This window comes from Macaca thibetana, chromosome 2 (assembly GCF_024542745.1).
Source record: "Macaca thibetana thibetana isolate TM-01 chromosome 2, ASM2454274v1, whole genome shotgun sequence".
In the NCBI taxonomy this organism is placed as follows: domain Eukaryota; kingdom Metazoa; phylum Chordata; class Mammalia; order Primates; family Cercopithecidae; genus Macaca; species Macaca thibetana.
The window spans coordinates 143524736-143534362 of NC_065579.1; positions in this window are offsets into that span (position 1 = coordinate 143524736).

The window sequence follows — 9627 nt, forward strand, 5'->3', positions numbered from 1 at the left end:
GAGTGTGGCTGGTGAGAAAAATACAGAATGGTGACCCAGAGAACAGGAGGTCTCAGGGACTGAAACTTGGTTTTGGACATACTGAGTCTGAAGTGTCTGTAGGTCACTGAAGGGTGACTGGTGCTTGGGGAGAGGCTTTGGGCTGTTACTTCTAGGTTGGATATCCCCAGCTAGAAGTGGGCAGACATTCAAATCAAGGCAAGGAGAGGACGCCCTGGGAGACTAAGAAGGATGAGTGGGGAAGGCCCAGTGCAGAGGCCCAGGAATTCAGCATGATTTAAAGAACCAGCTGGGGAAATGGAGTGACAAAAGGTAACAAAGACAAGCCTGAGAGGCAGGGAGTTCATCAGAGAGTGAGAGAAGGAAAAGGAATTTGTAGTGTCTGGCTTCACAGGGAAGGAAGGAGAGGCAGAACTTAAAAGGGTTCCCTCTTACCAGCCTAGCATCCAGAGATCTTTATGGTCTAGCTCAAAATTACCTTTACAGCCTCCACTTTCCCCAAACACTTGTGCCCATATCACAACAAATTGGTGGGTTGCCACTAGCGTTTATGAAAAGAAGTAGATCAGAAAATAACAGAGGACATTATGCATAAGGTTCCAACTGTGTGTGTGTGTGTGTGTGTGTGTGTGTGTGTGTGTGTGTGTGTATTGGATGTGTATGTGTATACTTTGTGGGTTGTGATTTTTAAAAAAGTTGAGAGACTACTACTGCAGCCTGTCATTCCTTTGCATATGTCTAGAATGCCTTTAGCTGTCTTTTCTACCTGGTAAACTCCTAACTTATCCTCCAAATCCCACCCAAATGTCAACTCATCTGAAAAGCCTTCCTTGATCTACATTACTCCTATCCTAGGCACTTGGTCTCTTCCTCATTCAGTCAGTCATCAAACATTCATTGAGGATTAAACTGTGCCAGTCCCTGGGCTGGGTTCACTGCTAGGGTACAGCAGTGAACACAATAGACATGATCTTTGAAGGGACCACCTTTTAATGCATCTCTTCCTCTGTGCTCCCACCCTTCTTGTGTTGATCTTGGCAGAGCCCTTCCCACCCCAAATGTTGTATGGGCTCACTCCCCTCCCTCCTTCATCAGAACATAATCTCCTTGTGGGAAAGATGCTGTATCCTTCATCTCTGTCTCCAGCACCCAGGACAGGGCTTTCATCAACGTGAGGACTATAGTTTGGTAAAAAGAATTTAGACTTTTGGGTCAAATAAGTCTGAGTTTGAATCCCAAATCTGCTACTTACTAGCTTCGTGATCCAGAACAGCTTATTTTTCACTTGTACAGATTTCTGTGAGCCTGATAATGTTCAGGTCATTTAATCCTTCACCTGACTGGGAGCTTCTCCAAGGATTCATTCCAAAACCTGGAACCTAGTGTGAATAATGGTTTCATGACTGTTTCAATGGGACCCATTGCATAAAGTTCTTCTTTGGCAGAGTCATGCTAGCCCAGAATTTTTCTCCCCATTTAGCTCCCTCTGCCTGGATTAGGAAGTGAGAAGGATACCTCTTCAGCAGGTACTGTTCGTCTTTAAGCCAAATAAACTATACATACCTGGGGCAGGTGCACAGTCAGCCAGGTGCTTTGTCGCCCCCTGCTGGATACAGAAGGAGATCAGCTTAGCTCTTACCCGCGGCAATCACTGAGGTATGGAGTCCTGCTGTATACCAGACACTGCTGTCAATGAGGGCCCTAGAGGGGTTCACATCCTGGCTCCACCGTTTATTATCTCTGTGACCTTGGAAAAGTTACGTAAATCCCTCCTTGCCTCAGTTTATCTGTAAACTGAGAGCAGTAATGGTTTCTACCTCCTTGGGTAGTTTTGAGGTTTGAGATACTAGACGTAAAGTGCTTAGCACATTGCCGGGAACATAGCCAGTGCCGTGTACATGCTTGTAAATAAAATTGGTGCTGCCACGGATCAAGAAAGGGTGTTTGTGTTTAAGGCGGTCTCGAATGGCGGGTGTCCAATGACTTTCCACCTGCGTTTGGTCCCTCCATTTTCTTCATTTGTGCTTAGAAGAAAACTTCAGCAGCACAAACCAGAGCCAAAACATTTGGTGCTACAGTGTTTGGAGCTGCTGGGAGCCCTGTACTAGGAGCATCATTTCTGTTGAATGAATAGATGAAGGAAAGAAATACTCTCATGTGGGATAGTGCTCAGAAGAAAATGAAATTCAGAGCTGTGACACACTGCAGCTCAGTGGAGAACCTCAGGTAGTGTGACCAGCGAAGGCTCTCTGAAGAGCTGAGAACTGAACAATGAAAAACACCCTTGAAGCTGCATTTTGCCTCCTCCAGAAGCCATCCCTGGCCAACTCCTCCAACAGGAGGACCTTCACAGCCCCTGTGCTGGCCCCTGTCCAAGCAGCCACTATGCCAGCTCAGCCTCACCTGTGTGTTTGTCTGCCCCCCATCCCCTGACATGGGCACCTCCAGAGAGGACCCAGAGCTGCGCACCCACTGATGGTCACCGGAGCCCAGGTAATCAGCCCGGGGAGAGTGGAGGAGTTGGAAAGAAGGAGAGGTGGGAAGCAGGTGGCAGAAGCCATTAGGGTGTCAATTGTAAAGGCCTGTAGCCTTCAACCTGTAGATGGAAAGGCACCCACATTGTGGGTGGGCTATGATCCAGTTCCATGTGGGTTTTCACCAGTGAGATCAGCCTTTATTATTTTGTGGCTATCCAGCATTTGACCCCTGTGACTGGCACCATGGTGTCTGCTTGGGGAGCCCCCCGCTGTGCGCCAGGCTGGTAGGAGGTTGTGCTGCCTCTGATGGAATCTCTTCTTCCTCCTTCTGCCTTGGAGCTGTTGGTCCCCAGGTCCTCTCTTCCAGGATTAGAGCAGGCATGGCAAAAAGCTGGGGCCTGAAGACTACATTCCTACAGCTGGGGAGCAGCAGGAACACAGAGACCATCCATCTGCTCAAATAAGGAAACAGCCTCTGTCTTTGCACTGTGAGAGCATGCACGATTTACTGTGGGCCTAGTATGTGCCAGGCTATCTGATGGATGCCTTATATTTCTTTGCTGCTGGCAGCACTTTTCTCAGATGGCTGTATGGTTTACCCATTACTTCATTCAAGCAGAATATCACCTCCCACATTGCTGCCCCACAGGGGTGACCCCTGAGTACCCTGCCCTTTCATGGCACTCTCTAGACCACCTCTTACTCAGGCTTTATTTATATGCCTAGAATGTATCAGCACCCCCCAACTTTACATTGTTTATTTGTTGACTTATGTTTGTCTGTCTTCCTCATTGCACTGTCAGCCCCGCAAGCATGAATATTTGTTACTTAATAGCTGCATTTCCTAGAACGATGCCTGGCACATGGGCGGCCCTTGTTGAATAATTGTTAGACACATGAATAATTGGATGATTCTCATGCACTCCTCATAACAACTTCATTTTCCAGAAGAGAAAATTGAGATGTTGAGGTGTTAAGTTGCTTACCCAGCATCTAGCTGAGAGTCTAGCTGAGTGTCTGGCACTTATGTTAACACATCGCCATTCCCTTTTTGTCTTCTTCCACATCTCCTCACTCCTGCCAAGAATAGGCTCCTCTACACTGATTTCACCTACATAGATTTCATCTCCACCCCAGCATTCCTAATGCCCACTGCTATCCATGAGGTGGGCCTCACCCAGGCCAGTGATTCAGCGTTTATCAAGGGGGCGGGAGGTGGGGGCAGAATGGTTAGGGCCAGAGCATCCTGACTGGGAGGAGCTGGAACATGGGCCTCGGGGCTGGAAAATTGACATCTCCCTCCTGCTGCCAAAGTCCTATTGACTCCCCTGCTGAACCATCAACCCGTTTGTGAATCTGGGAGCCAAGATTGTGGAAGAGGCTGCAAAGAGACAATCCATCCCACAGGTGGGGAGACTGAGCCCCACTACAGGCCCGAGAGGCTCCAAAGGCACATGGCCAGCTAGGGGCAGAGTTGGATATGAAATACTGCTAGGGCACTGGGGTAACATGCCCAGCTTTGAGTCTCGGCTCAGCCTCTTGCTGTGTGACCTTAGGGAAATTATAAACCTCCCTTAGCCTATTTCCTTATCTGTGTGGAGATGATAATAATAATAATGCCATCTTATAGGTTACAGCAATCATATATATAACACATTTAGCAGAGCACCTGGCACACAGCATGCACTCAACACATGACAGTTATTTGATGATGATGATTACAGCAATAATGATCTGTATTGGAATCCAGCCCTCTAGGATCAGAAGGAATCTTAAAGAGCATCAGGGCCGCTGTTTCTCAAACTTCTATGTGCATCCAAATTAGTTGGGTATGAAACAGATGCCCAGGTCCCCCTCAGGACCTCCCAAGTTGGACTTCCTGGCAGAGGCAGAGGGAAGTCTATCCCATCTCTACTGAGTTGTGGCCAACTGTGCTCAAACCTCTTTCAGGGAGAGCAGCTCACTCATCCCAGGGGAGCCCCTTGCATTTGGGTACAATGGTGACTGGGACACTTCTTCCTTATGCCAGTGAGAAATCAGCTGTTAGAGGTTAGAGGGATCAGAGAAGGGAACAGTGGGTCTCCACTGTTCTGTGGGCCTTGATTTCTCCAGCTCAGAAATGGAGTAAGGCATGCCAGCTCTAAGTCTCTGTCTCTTCAAAAGGGGTCTATGGACTTCCAGGTTTCCAGAGAGGCATACTCAGGGCTCCAAGAGTGAGAATTTCAAAATGGTCTTTTTTTCCCCCATTTTAACATGAATCTAATATCCTCATATTTCAAACTATTAGGATGACCTCATAACTGAGAACTGTCCTCTAATTAACTTTCCTGTTTAAGTTTGCATTTTTGCTTATGTTCATAATGTTCCCAGGAAAGCCACTTTTGTGATTTGGAGCCCAGGAGAAGAACGCAGTAATGCATTGAAGCCCCTGCCCTGTGTGAAGAAAGGGTTAGGAGGAGGTGGGCTAGAGGAAAGGGGTTAGGAGGTTTGATTCATCTCATGACAGAGGGTGATACATGGTGCCAAATTTAATGGGCCCCACATGGTGGCAGTTGACACCATGGTCAGCCTACAAGCTGCCACTCAGCTTCAGCAAAGTAACATTCTCTGGCATACGTCAATTATCATTCATTTAAAAGTAAGGTTTTGTCGTGTTTGTGTTAGTTTATATTTCACCTGGAACTTGCAGATTTTAATAGCATAAGAGCCTACACTTAGTTTTATGATAGTACATATCTAAGCAATGGCGTAATAAAAATTAAACCACCATTGTGTGTGTTTACTGGCTGGCGGGGGGTAGTGTACAAGCAGCTTCCCCTTTCAAGGAACCCACATATCGCTCAAGCTTGAGAAACAAATCCCTGTTGATTTTGAAGGACCTCTGCACTCTCATGGTTTGTGAGCCCATGGATGGATCATCAGGTGGATGGTATTGTTTTAATTGAATTTGAGGTAAAGACCATTGTGGGGTCATTTTATACCACATACCAGCCTGTGAATGTGTGTGTGTGTGTTTGGACTTTGGGTTTTGCTGGCACCAGAATCCCCTGCAGGAGGGCTTGTTAACACTCAGAGGGATGCCCACTGCCCAGGTTCACATTCAGTCCATCTGGGGCTGAATTTAATGCACCCTAAAATGTGCATTTCTAACAAGTTCCCAGGTGATGCTGATGGTCATGCTTAGAGATCCAGAAGATCATCACCTGTGGGCTGGGAGGCAGGACTCAGGTCCACTGGCCTCTGTCCAGCCTGCTCTGGAGTCCTGGGTAAGCCCCTTGTTCTGGGTAAGCCTCTGGACTCCCTACTTCCCATTCCTGCAGTAAGAAGCTGGGACAAGTCTAGTGCCTCATCCAGGAGCAAGCATAAGCTCTGACAATTGGTTTGCCATTTGGAGTCTAAAGCGTGGTGTTTTATCTGTGAAGTTTCATGTCCACCCAGGAAGCCCCTGGAGCAAGAGGGCAGTGGCAGTCTTAGCTCCCTGCTTTGGGGAGACAAGCTTCAGAAACAGAAAGGCACACTCCCACTCCAAGTCCCATCTCTGGCCCTGTGACCTTGTGCAAGAGACTGGTCTCCAGGGCTTCCCATCGTGTTGTAGGGTCACTGAGAAGTCCCTTCTGGAAAGCACCTGGAGCTGGTGGGCACTCTCAGACTCATCTGTGTGCTCCCAGCCACACTTTGCCTCACCGGCCACTGGCTAGCTGCCCGTGGGCTCCTGGTCACCTCGGGAGGAGAGCACTTATCACCATTCCACCCCCAAGGTCTTCCTCAGGATAATCTCTGGCCTGGGTGATTCATCTCATGGGCTGGGCCCTTCCTCTCAGGCCTGAAATATCTCCCTCCCCTCACCATTCCTGGGTCATGCCTGTGCCCCCAGCCATGTGACTTCCTCTGGGGACTGGCCCTGGGCCCCTGCCCTCCTGCCAGCCCTCCAGTCTCTAGCTAGCAACCCATTCTGGGCCTGCCATATCAGGCAGGGCTCAGCTGGGAGGGAGGAAGCCCACAGCTTGTTGTGCTGGGGAAAAAGTGCATCCCCACGTCCGGCCCCCACCCCAGCCCAGCCACACCTCTGCCTTCAGCGGGCTGGGCTTCCGGCACACATCCTGGCATGTCCTGGCCTGTTTATCACTCAGTTGCCACCTGGCACTCTGCCCTTCATGCACACACATTCCCTGGGAGGCTTCTGGGGCTGGAGCAGAGGAGTTGGCCAGTATATCCCCCAGCTTTTCAGAGGCTGCTTTTTTGTGGAGCTAAGGATGGCTCTTTGGAGAAGATAGACCTGAACATATATCCCAGTTTCACGATGGAATTGCTGTGTGACTTTAGGCAAGTGAGTCCACATCTCTGGGTCTTAGTTTCTCTGATTTTAAATAGAAAGATACATACCTCCATCTCCAGTTGTTGTGTGGATTTAATAAGATAATTACAAACACACTGATGCTTGAATCCTACCTCCAACCACTTAAATCAGAATCTCTGTGAAACATATAAAAAGCTTTCAGGGAGGTTCTAAGACACAGCCAGGGACAGAACCCACTAGTATGGAATAGTTAATGGCTGAAGCTCTGGACTAGACCAACATGGATTTGAATTCTGGCTCTGTTATATAATTATGGAGCCTTGAGTACATTTATTAGCCTCTCAGAGCTTCTGTTTACTTGTGTGTAGGATGGGGTTAATAGTAATTACTTCCTAGTACTGTTATGAACATTAAATGAAGTAATAGATATTAGGCACTTTGCACACAGTGACTATTCCCTATGTAAGTCAGGTGAGGAGAGGACAAGCCCTTCATTCGCCAGTTTACACAAGTCAGTTGGCTCTGTGCCTGGTCCCTAGATGGCACTTCAAATGAGTATCTGTAAATTACTAAGTGTAGTTGTTTTCATTATCTTAGACTAAAAAGTAGTGAAAAATCTCAATTATCCTGGGGATAAACTTCTGTCTTGTAACTGACTTTAGAAACTACATCTCCCAGCATCCTTTGCAGCTAGGGGCAGCCATGACTTTGTTCTGTTGAAAGAGATGTGGGTGGAAGCCCCCGGGCTTTCAATTCCTTGAGTTTCCCCTTCCTCTGGCAGCCATCTTGAGGAGGATGGCCGAATGGAAAACCAGAAGGAACCTGGGAACCATGGCATGGTTGAGCTGCCATAGCATCCCCACAGCCTGCCTCTGAGCTTTTTTTTTTTTTTTTTTTTTTTTTTTTTTTTTTTTTTTTTTTTTTTTTTTTTTTTTTTTTTTTTTTTTTTTTTTTTTTTTTTTTTTTTTTTAAGTGACAGAAAAATCTGTAAATGTTTAGGCCTCTGGGTTGGGGGATTTTTGTTTCTAGTGGAAGAAAATCAGATGCATCGGGCCTCCTCATTGTCCTACTTTCTGTTCTCAGTCCTCAGTGTCCAGAAAAATCTAGGCCAAGAGAACCAGTCACCTAAATAACTAATTCCTTCCTTAAAGCTCTAGGGCTGGGTTACAGGCACTACAGGAAACCTGTCCAACCCTTAATCTGACCCCTTGAGGCAGAGTTAGCCCTGAGTCCTGTCCAGCCTCCTCTGGCAGCCCCAGAAAGTTCAAGAAGAGAGAGTGACTCCCTCCTTCCCTAGATGCCAACACCCAAGTCCAAAATCTCACAGATGCCATGGGTCTCCTGAGCTCTCCCTCTGGAATCAGGCAAATATTTGCCAGAATCTTGGCTCTGCACTGATTTGCCATGGGCAATGTGACTTTGAACAAGCTTTAACGTTCCTATCCATAAAGTGGGTCTATGGCAATCAAGAGATAAATCTAAATAAGACAGTCAGAAAGGGATGCAGTGGCTCTTGCCTATAATCCCAGCACTCTGGAAGGCCAAGGAGGGCAGATCACTTGAGGACAGGAGTTCAAGACCAGCCTGGCCAACATGGTGAAACCCCATCTCTACAAAACAAAACAAAACAAAAAAATTAACCAGGTGTGGTGGTGCATGCCTGTAATCCCAGTTACTCAGGCGGCTGCGGCACGAGAATCACTTGAATCCAGGAGGCAGAGGTTGCAGTGAGCTGAGATCATGCCACTGGCACTCCACTCCAGCCTGGGTGAGAATCTGTCTCAAAAAAAAAAAAAAAAAAAAAAAAGAAACTAAGAAAGGGAAAAGTCAAGGTATGACTAGAGGTGAGCAATGCTAACAAATCAACCCAGAACTAGGATTAAATATTCAAGGGCAGGGAGGTGGCAGAATATTACAAGGTCTGTGAATATTACAGACCTTGGCATTATAAAATCAACAGTGCTGCTGGGCGCAGCAGTGGCTCATGCCTGTAATCCCAGCACTTTGGAAGGGTGAGGCAGGAGGATCACTTGAGGTCAGGAGTTCAAGACCAGACTGACCAACATGGTGAAATCCCGTCTTTACTGAAAAAATATACAAAAATTAGCTGGGCATTGTGGTGGGCTCCTGTAATCCCAGCTACTCAGAAGGCTGAGGCAGGAGAATCACTTGAACCTGGGAGGCGAAGGTTACAGTGAACTGAGATCGTGCCACTGCATTCCAGTCTGGGAGACAGAGCGAGACTTTGTCTCCAATAAATAAATAAATAAATAAATAAATAAATAAATAAAATCAATAGCCCAGCAGCAGTGTGTTAGGTGTGAGCATGATAGAAAGTGTGAAGGACTTAATTTTCTCATTCTTCATAACAGGGAAAAATAAATGCTAGGATTTAAACATATAATTTAGTGGGAAGATGGCCCCTAATCTCTTAATGTTCTCCACAAACCTCGGGGGATCTTGTAAAAAATATTCATTTTGGTAACAAATCAAATATGTAAACAACTGCTTTTATTTCGCTCAAATTTCCTTTTGTTAAATTCATATGGAAATACGCTTCATATACCTTATTTTTTAAATTGGCATATACAGTATAATCTCATTTTAATAAAATTCCTTTCCTTCCTTCCTTGCACCCTGCCTCTCTTCTTTCCTTCCTGCTACCCATCCTCCCTCTCTTACATCTCCCTTCCTTTCTTCCACTCCCACCCCTCCTTCCAAATATATGCCTAGAAAAACATCTAGAATGATGTTGCCTAATATTAATTCTGGGGTTTGGGGCAGTAGGGTTTGTAGTGATTGCCCTCCTCTCTCCATTTTGGCAACATTTTGCTATATAGCTTAAAGGGTTTA